Source organism: Pinus tabuliformis, chromosome 9 (genome assembly GCF_031772625.1).
Source record: "Pinus tabuliformis cultivar Carrire ecotype Pingquan chromosome 9, CPIR1, whole genome shotgun sequence".
Lineage (NCBI taxonomy): Eukaryota > Viridiplantae > Streptophyta > Pinopsida > Pinales > Pinaceae > Pinus > Pinus tabuliformis.
Genome location: NC_142307.1, coordinates 1,232,670,406 through 1,232,683,255, shown reverse-complemented (window position 1 = coordinate 1,232,683,255; position 12,850 = coordinate 1,232,670,406).

The window sequence follows — 12,850 nt, the reverse complement described above, 5'->3', positions numbered from 1 at the left end:
TATTGCCTAAATAGACCTGGGAGAGAATGAGGAGACATGTGTTGCAGTGGTCTCCAATTAAGCTAAGGATGGCGAACCAGCAGAATATTATCCCCATGGGACGATTGCAGGGAGTTACCATAGATATAGAAGGTGCGAGCGTGCTGGCTAATTTTGAAGTGATAGAAATTGTTGATGACAGCAATCCATACCCCGTGCTCCTTGGAATAGATTGGGCTATTGATATGAATGGAGTCATCAACTTGAAGAAGCGGACGATGTCACTTTAAAGAAAATCGCTCTGTGTTGTAGTACCATTGGACTTGTAGAAAGACCGCGCTATACTGAACCGGTCTGCGAATATGAGGAAAGTGACGATGATTTGTATAAAATCTAAAAAATTATGATGCGAGACCAAGATTGGGTTAACCCAATGGCTGATGGATGGATTGCATGGGACTGCAAAATTTCCTGTACCTCAGATTCAGATGAAGATTTGGAACATTGGAAAAACAGGTTGCACGAAGTATCCACACTGCATTACAACATGATGACCAAATCGCTGTGTTGCGTGTCATTAGAGGTAAGAATTTTACCTTATTACGATGGTTTAACTGACATAGATAAGTTTTTGGATGTTTTTTAAAGAGAATTTCCAGAGGATCACCACTTCCAGGCGTTGGATTTGGCACTAAGCGCTACGCCCGCTCGGTGGTGGGGTACACACAAATACAACTTTGATGAGTGGCGCGATTATAGGGATGAGGATGCGATTTGGTCGTCCTAAAGTATGGTTAACTAAGAAATATGATGGGAGGAATGATTCGCACGATCATTTGGAAAAATGGACCAAAGTGTATGAAACGGAGCCACAACCAGAATGGGTGCATTTATTCTGTCACACTCTGGATATAATCCCAATGAATTGGTATTTGGAAACAGAGCTCTGCCATGACACCACAGAGTGGGATATCTTAAGAGAAGAATTATTGATGACATTCAGCTTTGAAGACAAATTCGAAAGCATTGATGAGGCGATGCAGGAGGTTAAGGTAGCGATCTTCCAAATTCAGTAGGATCCTTTGGAATTGGTTCAATCAGATTGGATCACCCAACTGCACCATGCACTGGAATGCTATAATATGACTATTGAAGGAGAGGATGAGGATCCAAGAAATATCAACATCCCAGAAATGAAAGGCCGCTGTGAGATTGAAGGTTTGCGGATAGAGAACCCGGATATCACAGCGCCGCTGCAGACTAGGCAGGTAAACATTGGTACTGAAGCGAAGCCTAAATTCGCGAAGATCAGAGATTATTGGGATGATGCCATAGTGGATAAAGTTGTTGAGTTACTCTGCGAGTACCAGGATCTTTTTCCTACAAAATTTTCGGACTTGAAAGGCATCATAGGCGATTTGGGAGTGATGAAAATAACTTTGAAACCAGACGCGAAGCCCGTTAAGAAGAGGCCATATCACCTTAATCCCAAATACAAGGAAAAGGTCTGCTTGGAATTGGAAAAGATGCTTGAGGCAGGTATTATTGAACCAGTGGAGGAATTTGATTGGGTGAGCCTAATGGTAGTTCAGGAAAAGAAGAAGAAGGGAGAGATAAGGATTTGTGTAGATCTAAGAAAGCTTGATGATCCCTGTGTTCATGATCCTTTCCCGACACCATTTACTAATGAGCTACTGGACAATGTTGGAGGGAAGGAGGCCTACTCATTTATTGATGGGTTCTCTGGATACCATTAGATCAAGATCACGCCAGAAGACAGGAGTAAAACAACCTTCATGACAGAATGGGCGTGTTTTCAGTATACGGTGATGCCATTCGGTCTCAAGAATGTGCTGACGATATTCTCTCGCGTAGTCATCATAGCATTCAAAGAGTTTATTTACAAATTATTGGAGGTATATTTTGAGGACTGGTGTTGGGAACAGGTCCCCTAGGGTCAATTTTGGGGTTAAAATCCCAAGTTTGGGGGCTAAAGGCCCAAGTTTTGTATAAGGAATGTAAAGTCTCCGCATTTTGTGGTTGCGGAGCATGAAGATGTAAAGAGTCAAAAAGGGTTTCTGCCCTTATTTTAGGTAACTTGTGTTGGCTTTATGAGATCCACCCTTGGTCCGCAGACCATGGGATTGTATAAAAAGAAAGTCTTAGAGGAGTCTAAGGCAGTTCAGTTCTGTTCAGTTGATTCTAGTCATATTTTATGTAATGGGTCTGTGGGAGCTAAGAGCGAAGAGTCTTAGCGTAGGAAAGAGGCTTTGCAGCTGAGTGTGCAAAGGCCTAGCGTATAAGTCCACAACTGAGTGCACGGACCCCTGAAACTGTGTGCGCAAGGAAGTTAGAGTCTGTACTAAAGATTTGAACCATCAATAAAGAGAATTATTCTGGAGATACCTGTGTATGAGCTCCTTTACTTATGTTATGAATGTATGCAGTTATGTTATGTTGAATATTGGGTTTATGATTTAATGCTATATTGATGTGCAAATCTATGTGTTTTACTTTTTCATATGAACGCAAGTAAGAATATTTGTTTATGTGAAGATAATCATAATGCATGTTGAATTTATCAGATACTAAGCTAATTTGGGTAGACACAGAAGGGGTAGTTACAGAGGTGCCTAAGTGTCTGTGTTGCCTATTTAGGGTACACGAAGGATGATCGCAGACTTTCGTGAAGGTATCGAAGTGAAATAAGGGAAGTATAGTGATAAGCCCTAAAGGGCTTATCGATATGTGCAAAAGAAGGATTAGGGCATAAAACGACATCATAACTATCTCAGGGTGCGGAAACTTGGTTCCTGCATCACCCTATACTGCTTCGGGTGAGACTTCAGTCTGCACTCCACGGATTGATGTCGAAAGGGCTAGTAGTGTAGAGACTTTCTTGGCTAATTAACAGTGAAACTGGGTTAGGGCCCATCAAGCCAACGTTTGAAGGTCTGTGCCTGGTGTGTGTCCCCCATTTAAAGTTGGAGGATTGGGATTTGGCAGATACAAAGCGCTTTCCCCACTTGGTGACTGATACATTCATGCACTGTGTCTTCTATAAAGACATCTGGTGTGACCGCACTGGAGCCAAGATAGTGGATAAAATGGGTGGACAAGGCAGGACTATTGAACTTGCTATGGGTGCTGCATTACAACTGCGTGCCCATAACTTTGATAGTTATCAACTAGCTGCTATGCTTGGTGCACGATGGGTGCCTGTGATTAGGAGAACTGGTACCGATCATGGACATGCTGATCCATAGGATCACTTTGCTCCCGCATTTAGGCTCGAATCTAGCCATGGCATTTGGTAGAAAAACGGGTGAGCGTGACCTAGCTGAACGAGTGAAGGAAAAGTTCAAGCTTGCCAAGAAGCTGCGTGGCTACTCCATCTCTAGCATAACTGATCTTGCGGTTAAAGTAGCCACCCAGATCTTGGCGGGGAAAATAATAAGGAAGTGTTGTACAGATGAAGTGTCGACATTGGTTGTGTCTTTAGCGGCTCTTACACAAAATTTTGTCACTGTCCCTGTACTCCCCATTCCTTGATCCTGGAGGACCTCTACACTGAACCCCGCATTCTTTGCCTTCATGAAGAAACTCCCATTATGTCCCTCTTCATGAGAAGATCAATTCCCTTTTACACCATTTCCCCTGAAACTTCTGTTTTTCCTAGTTTAAAACACTGGCGCTAATGACCTTTGTCTTCCCCACGTTGATGTGTAGCGATTAGCACTATCCCTCACACCGACTGATGTGACTGAGCTGTTTTCTAGTCACATCAGTCCTGTTTTGGGAAGTTTTTTAAATTTGGAACCGAAGCTTCCAGCTCTAGAAGCTTCGTAACGGAAGTCTGGTAAATGGTTTGACTGGATGGGGTTGAGGATGTCAATTTGGGCTCCTTTCCCCTATAATAATGGAACTACCTCAAGGGACAAGTCCTTTTTCCATGAGAGGAGGATCCATCTCTCATCCATTTTTCCTATATAAACCTCCCTTCTTCCCAAGCACAAGCTAGTGTTGATGTTGGTGTGCTTATGCTATTTTGGTTTGGAGTCGAAAGCAAACTATTACTAGTTGTAGCTATCTAGTTGTGTGAGGGAGAAGTGTGATTTGGTTTGGAGTGAAGCCTAAAGTGAAGAGCCTTAAAACTATTGTTGCTTGAGGCCATCATGGGATGCTAGCAGAAGTGTGTGGGAACCTGGTCTTGACAGAGGAGGACTGCAACGTCAAGACAAATGGTTGTAATCTCTCTTTGATATTAATATATGCAACTATCAATTGATTTCCTACATGTTTTGTTATATTATACATTCATGGCTTAATGTTTCTTGACTTGTTAAGTAGGTTGAAATGCAATTTGTCTATTGTCACATTTGTTGTTTGCTATTGTTTACTTGTTTTAGGTGCTTGAAGAAGGAAGCGAGAGATCGTTGGAGCGAGAAAGCAAGGACATCATCAAATAGGACAAGCAGACTAAGAGGTAGGCCCTCTTATTTGGTTCTAACCTAAGGAAATCTTCCATAGAATGTATCTGTTGTGGCTAGACCCATTATCGGGCTAGAGGAATCCGTTCGTGTCTGCACTTGTAGTTTTACTTTACCACAAATTGGCGACTCCGCTAGGGAATCCCAATCCTTTGGTTTGTCTTGGATTTCATGATTTCATGAGAACTTTTCTAGTTCCACTTTTTTCCTTTTGTTCTGTTTCTTTTCTCCTGCTTACTGGTCTGAGTCTAAAATTTATAGTAGCAGATCTGGTCCTTGTTTCAATTTTTTATTATTTTTTCCTAGCTCCCTCGATGAATGTGCTTAATTCACTGACAATTACGCCAACCAGCGTGACTTGCTGAGAAATAGTTGCGTCGACCAGCCTTTGGCGCTTATTTTCAGTTAGGCAGTCATGTCGATGCCTGGAAGTGAAGATTAGGGCTTGACCCCAATCTTGGCCAGTGTGTTCTGCTCTTGTGGTTTTGACCCCGTAATCCTTTTGGACTGTTTTCTCACTGATTATAAAGCTACTTTTCATTTGGTTTTGTTTGCTTGTTGGCTTGTCATCTTTCTACTTGATTGATTGAGTCATTGAGTGGCTAGCTACACCAGGGCATATAGTTAGTCATCCATTCAATAGTTTGAGAACTCAATAAGTCAGGTTGTAGGTGTACTTACTCTTTGCATTTTGTTTTTGGTCCTTTTACAACTTTGACCTCCTGTACACAAGTTTGAAAAGTTTTCGTTTTGCTTGCCTAAACGTTTCTTTTCTGACATAGATTACATTGTTGGTCTTGTGATTGGTAAAGTCGGTGTTTCATTAGTCTGAATGAGATTCTCTTTTCACGTGTTCATTTGCTTGAAGATCTTATTGTCTCGAGAACTTTTTCACTGAAAGATTGTATGAGAAAAGTTTGTTTCATTGTTTCATGAAAAAGTATGAAATTCTAGCTTGTTGCATCATTATGTTATGATAACTTGCATCATTAAAAGACTATAATTGCATCGGCATTTGAAAAAGGAAGAGAAGCTGTTTGAATTTGAAAGGACTAATAGATAAGTTCTTATCAGGAAATTAGGAATTGGAATGCATTTTTCATTAGTTTATTTTTTGAAAAAGTAAGTTAGTGAAAGATCATTTTGTGTCAGTTGCTTGATTGTTTGCATTTGATTGAGTAGTTTCTACCCTATCTAGTGTAGGAATTTCATCAAATTGAAAGGGTCTTGTGTCATTTAGTTGCATTTAAGGTTTTTGAGTCACATTGCTAAGGCCTGAAAACTGAAACATAAGTCAAGGTAAACTTTAAAATGAATTCAATTAACCTAAGGCGCATTTGAAATCAACAATCATATCTAGAAGGTCTAGGCTAGAGACGTGTTCCAGCGTCTTTAAACCTAACAACTGTCGTTAGCTTCGGCATTAGACAATGCTAGTACGGATTTGTGCTCCCGATACCGTTGAGTATATAATGGGAGACCCCACTAGGCTACAATCCTTTTATCCTTAGGAGGCCGAGTCGGCTGCCTTGCAAACGTGATACACCGAACACAGCATTCGGGGAGATTGCTTGCTCGTACTTCTTGGTTCGTCGGGAGGTATTTTGCAGTTCATGGTTACCTAGTAATCCTGTTTACCTAGATCATCTAGGGCAGTCATTTGATCTTTTTGACTAATTAAACTTAAAAGATCATTTGAGCACTTGTCTTTTCGAGCTTGTTTCTAATTGAAAGCGATAGAGTCATCTTTCTTTCTTTCTTGACTCTTAAAAAATGAAAGAGCACCAGTGTTTTATGCATCTTAATAATTGATTTCCCACGATCCAAAAACACCTTGTTAGTATTTTCTGAGACCGAATCACGAGTTTCCCCTAAAAGAACATTTTAAAGCCTTGAAGTTAATTTTTTTTTTTGACTAAGACAAGGTCATCATGACTGAACCATCTGGTTCACCCAATTCCTCTTCCTCTCCTTCGTCTAAAAGATTATCTGAGGAGCCATTTATTGAGTTAGTAAAGTCACTTGAGGACCAAGACATTGAACTTGCAATTGTTTGAGCATTCAACCCTTGTAATCATGTCCTCTGCCTACTTTCGATACTGGGTCATCTGCTAATCTTGGCCTAGAATCTCCGGACAATCCCGTTCAAACTCCAGAAAACTCACCGACCATTGACGGTCAACTTAGACTGGTTATCTACCCTCTGAACCCTCTGTTTGATCCGTTGTGATATCACTGCAACATCCTTACAGTCCATACGACCAGCCGGGTGTTCCTTTGGAACTATCCCCTCGTACTCATTTGGCCATTCATTGTCATTTGTTTCTAGACATGGAACCCGAAGGCGATGCTCCAGTCACATCTCTGAATGAGTCCAAAGTTTCTACTCCACACATTGTTGAGTGGGAAGAATTGCAATTGAATTTTCCTCCCGAGGGTTTCCCTTTTTTAGAAGGTATTCCTGCTAGTTTTCCACCCAACTATGAGTCTTTGGCGCATTTGGTTTCAGGTACACCTAGTGCCTCATCACTTTACCATAATCTTGTATGGGCGTCAGGCACCAAGCCTACGTCAGGTCCGCTCATTACAAACATGACTTCCCAATAGGCTGTTACTTCAGTCCTGGTGCATCCCACCATTCTGAATACCCTTGTATCATCAATCCCATTTACCCGTCAGGCACAACCAACAATTTTAAAAATTATCTCTATTAGTTCCTCCTTCCCGCTAGTTAGTGGCCAGGTTGTGCCACCACTTGGGGGGCAGAACCTGAACGTTTCTATGATGTAAGGCGCCACTAATATGAGTGGCTCACAAGCTCACATGCTTGGTATAAACCAACCTTCTTTTGGTATTATTTATAACCCTACTGATCCTACTGGGTCAAGCAATGTCCAGTACCAACAGGTTTAGAATCCCATTGGTGCATCTGGATCAAGCAATGTTCAGTATCAACAGCCCTATGGGGCTCAGGTCCAATACCAAAATCCTTATGTTCCATATGGTTCTCAAGGAATGGTTAATCAACCTTACGCCCTCCAATTTGGGCAGTATATCCAGCCTGGCTATGACCAGATTCAGTTCGGTAATTTCCTAGGCACTATTCAAGTACCCTTGCAATAGCAAGGACAACCTCTACAACAACAAGGGCAACCTTTTTTGCCACAAGGGAAACCTTTGTTGCAACAAGGGCTCTCTGCGAAATAGTAAGGGAAAATAATCCCGCAGCAAGGCTAATTGCAACAACAACAAGGTCAGCCCTTGAAACACTTGCAGCAAACCGCGTAGCAACAGATACAATATGATTTGCACACCTCTCAACCCATATCCTCGCAGTGCCAACCTCTGCAACCCCAGGGACAAATTTTGCAACCGCAAGGTCAACCCTTGCAACAACAAAACCAACCAGGGCAACAAAAACCCTTGTATACATATCAACAAGGTCAACCCTTGCAGGGGCAGGGCCAAGGTCAAGTCCTGCAAAAATAGGCTCAAAATTCTCATGTCCTAGGTCAACAAGTTTAGAATCCTACTGGCCAAGGGCATCAGGTGCAAAATCCCTATGTCCAAGGGCAATAAGTGTATCAACATTATGCCCAGGGACTGTAGGTCCAAAATCCTTTTGTTTAGGGACAACAAGTTCATTAGCCATATGTTTAAGGACAACAGGTCCCATATCCATATGTCCAAGGTCAACAGGCTCAACAGCCTTTTGACCCATACGTTGCTTATCAACAACCTATGCCTAGACAGTTCCAAGGTATTCAGGGTTAAAATCCTCCCTATGGTCAAGGTAATCTGTAATGGGGACATCCTCAGGTGCCATATGGCCAAAATCCCAACTGTGGGGCCAAAATCCTTACCAGCAGGGATGGGCTCCTCCCTATGGGCCCGCTTATTGACCTCCCATTCCTTTTAACACCCAATTTCCTTTCTTGGCTACACTTGAGTTACCAGATGTATCTCGCCTTACGAATGATCCGATCCTTCATTCACTGTACTGGCCTCCGGTGTCGTCCAAGATACCAAGTGATTGCCCAAATTTCGATGGGAAAGCTAAATAAGATCCTCAGGCCCATGTGATGACATATCACCTCTGGTGCTCATTGAACTCGTAGGTGGATGATTCCATTCGTCTCCATCTTTTCCAACGAACCCTCACGGGTGTTGCAGCGAAGTGGTACATCGAGCTGCCTCGAAGTACTTACCATGACTCTAACTCTTTAGCCACGATTTTCCTCACACATTTTCCGTTGCTAGTTTGCTATGAAACTGGCACCTATTTACTCACATCACTTAAGCAAGATACTGCGACACACATCTATGATCACATCCATTAATGGAGACGTAGATGTCACCTGATCAAATTCGAGATTGTTGATCAGTTTCTCACTGAATGATTTACCAAATAATTCATATCCCCAATTGCTCCCGATATAGCTATGGGTGGATGCGTCATTGAAGAGCAGGCCATCGCTCGTGCCCAGTACTTGGATCTAGTTTACTCTCAGTCTGGCACTTTGTATGAGTTATTACCTAATGCTCTGCAACCATCATTTGATCCCGCAACATCAAAGTCATCAGCTATTCCTCCCGTTGATGGAGTTATTGGTTCAGTATCCCATGTTAGGTTCCTATACCAATAGGAGTCATAATTTTGAATGACTAAGGTTAAGATTGTAATATTGTACATACCTTTGCTTTTTGCAAACGTTTTCCATATTTAAAAAAAAAGAAGAAGTAAAAAATGTAAAGAGGATATGTCCTAAAAGATAAATCAAAGGACAAAAAGAATAAGAGAAGGTCAAAAAAATGAAAGTATATGAACCCCAAAAACAAAAATACCATGAAAGTGTGCAAGTCCAAATGGAACTACTATTTACTTTTATGCATAATAATGATTGTGTACAACTTGTTATTTATGCCACAATCCATGGTAATCAAACTCTTGAATCTTGGTTACTTCATATTTTGAATTTTATGTTTATAGATAGAGAATAAAATTCTTCCAAACAATTTAATGTTGGCAGATCATTAGATAGGTAGAGAAATAAAAGGAGCTCATAAGTTTAATTTGAGCCCTTGGATGGTATAAGGTTAGAATTAGAGAGTTTGCTTTATAAAGGAAAAATAGATAAGATAAGGGTTTGCTAGCCTAAATGCACCCAAAGAAATGAAGAAAACATGTTAGGGTAAGAGATGGGTAAGTAGAAGAAAGGTTGCTGAACTACAAAGTTAATTGGATTGAAACACATGCATCATGCTTAGATACATATTTCAACATGTATGATCAATTATGAAGGCAAAAGAAAATGGTGTACAAGTTCATGTGATTAATTCCCCCTCATTCATTTTTCCCCTTTACTTACTAATTTCCTATCCACAAGTATGGTCTAGTAGTTTAAATCCTATGAGTCAAAGAGGCTCAGAGCATTTCTCTGACTTTTGGTGGGATCGGACCCTTGGCTCAATGAGTTATGGACACAAGTGCTAGAATCCCCTTCATAAAATCATTCCCCCTTCATACAAACCATTTCCCCTCATCACCCTAAGAAAAACCCTTTTCTTAAGGTCAAACACCATTTACCTAGGAAAAGTGAAAACCCCCCATGTAAATCCATTTTCACTCAAAAACCCACAAAAAGCCTTTATACTAAGTATAAAGCATAATCACAAATATTACACTTTACCTTTTTACTTAGAAAAACCCACTCCATATTAATTATTAATTTCATTATACAAATCTCGATATAACCTTTTTCCCATATATAAACTAAATCCCTAATTAAATACCCCAACCCTTAGTTTTAATAAAAACTATATAAATTACCCATATCCTGATACCTTACTTAATTTACCTAATCCTGGTAAACCTAAGTTGATCCTGACATAAAACTCACCTGACTCCCTAATCCCTCATTAAGCCCAACCTGATCACTTTAAGCCTGCAGTATCCCAAGCTGCCGTGATTAAACCCTTGGGCCCCCCTTCAATTCCTGTTCATTTCCTCCATGCATCTCTTCCACCTGACTATTGTCAGATCGCAATCCCTAATTAAATACCGCAACCCTTAGTTTTAATAAAAACTATATAAATTACCCATATCCTGATACCTTAATTTACCTAATCTTGGTAAACCTAAGTTGATCCCGGCATAAAACTCACTCGACTCCCTAATCCCTCATTAAGACCAACCTGATCACTTTAAGCCTGCGATTAATCCCTAAACTAATCCCAAACTATCGTGATTAAACCCCTAGGCCCCCCTTCAATTCACATTCATTTGCTCTGCACAGCTCTTCCGCCCGACTACTGCTAGATCGCAATCGTCCAGATCCAATGGCCCAAAGCCATATCGTCCGCACTTGATGGACTGCCTTTACCTGCCCGATAAGGTAGTTTTCCCTCGACCCCCGATGGTTACGTGTCAAGCCCCGACGTAGATCGGGTGACCCCTCCTCAAAACCACCCATTCCATAAAAGCTATGCGACAACCCACAAAACTGCCTCCCCGTCATTCCGATAAACCGCCCATACTTCACAAATATGAATTTTGCACCTTATTTCAAAAGTTGCCCATTAAAGCCTCAAAAGCCCTCGTTTTCATCCCTTTTGCCCCGTTTCATAGTAAAACCTATCAAACCCTTTTGGCACCACCCTGAACCTCTGTAACACAATTCAACCTCCAATTACTTCCAAAACATTGCCACGACCCCTTCCCCAGACATCCCTCTACAATAAAGCCATCAATTGTCTTTCCTGCCTACCTATGTTTTCTTAATGATTGTTGTATTTTACAAGTAATTAGCAGAAGACCAGACCTTGGATAAACAATTTTGATACTAGTCACAAAACTTGTTTAGTCCAAGACTCGTAAGGAAATCTATTTAAAAAACTTCAATCAGAAGAAGAAAACAATTATATACAAAACAGAGAAAGAAATCATTCACACAGAGACATTGACTGTTAAAACAAAGGAACCAGATAGAGCATACAATCGAAATACAAACAGATCAAACATATAGAAAGTTGATCAATATCCATTACCATATGCTGATACATATAAAAAACTAAATGATTTACTATTGAAATACATAGTAAAAAGTTAAAATGTACAGTAAAAGTAAAAACAAAGTAAAGGATATTAACAGGTCATGAAAGTAAAAGTGTATCAGATGAAAGAGTATCAGTAAAAGTGTATCAGATTGAAAAATCAAAGTGAAAAAAGATGAAATCAAAACAGAAATGGTACATTTTCCAGAAATTTCTTGTTTAAGTCATAATTTTGCAGAAACTATTGTGGCCAATCCAAGATGCATTTTGAGAAACTGGAGGAGGTTTCTTTCCTAAAAGCCCACTCTACAAACACCTATCTCATGTTTTACACAGGTATTACAAAAAGGGAGATAAATGCATATCTTCAGAGCCTAGTTTTTGGACTGTGCAAAGTCCTGTTTTTGACATCTTTTTACAGAGAATATTGTGAATCGTTGGAGCTAAATTTTGGGAAATTGAAAGTGGCGTATCTCAATAACATACTTATCTACAATAACCTCTTTCACTTTTTACATATCTATCTCATATTGAGATATAAAAAGGTAACCCTGGACCCTAATTTTGCAGAATTCCTGGGGCAGAATGCATAAAGGAAGGAGGCAGTTAGTGACTTGGAAGCCTCATCATCAATTAAGAGTTGCTATCAAATTTTAATTTCTCTTCTTTGTCACCATCAATCCATAAATATAGTGCCAAATAGATTCATCAGTTTTGGGTGTCCTTTATTTAAGTTCTATTAATGTAAAATAGTTTGAGATATTTGTAAAACCAATCTTGATATTTTTTCAAGATATTTCAGTTTAGAATTTGTATAAATACTTCTTCATTTGAAGTATTTTAGGGTGGATTCTTAGACATTTCTATAGACTTCTTGATCAAAATATTGTAAAGCTATTGTATCACTGACTGGGCCAGCAAGATGGATTGATGAATAAATACAAGATATTTCCAAGGATTCATGTGTTGAGTGAAGTGCAGACAAGTATTTTCTCACGTTGTTGTTATATTTCTTAAAGTTTTTCCACAATGTACATCTGAATCTGAATGCTATAACTGGAGTATTATCTCATAATTTGTTTAATTACACTCTATTTTAACAGTTAGGAATATAAATGTTTTCTACTGGTATCTAAGTTAAGGAATTCTTAATTGCTCCTTAGTTTAGGTTGTTTCTTTATAATCTATAGCAAAGGATTCTTAATTTCCCTTTGTTTCCGATTACCCTTTATTCCTCGTTTAAGTATTGGTCTGAGAATTATTGGTTGCTCTCTCACCCTGATTCAAACCATTTCACCCCTTTGGCCCAAAGACCTGCACTATACTTT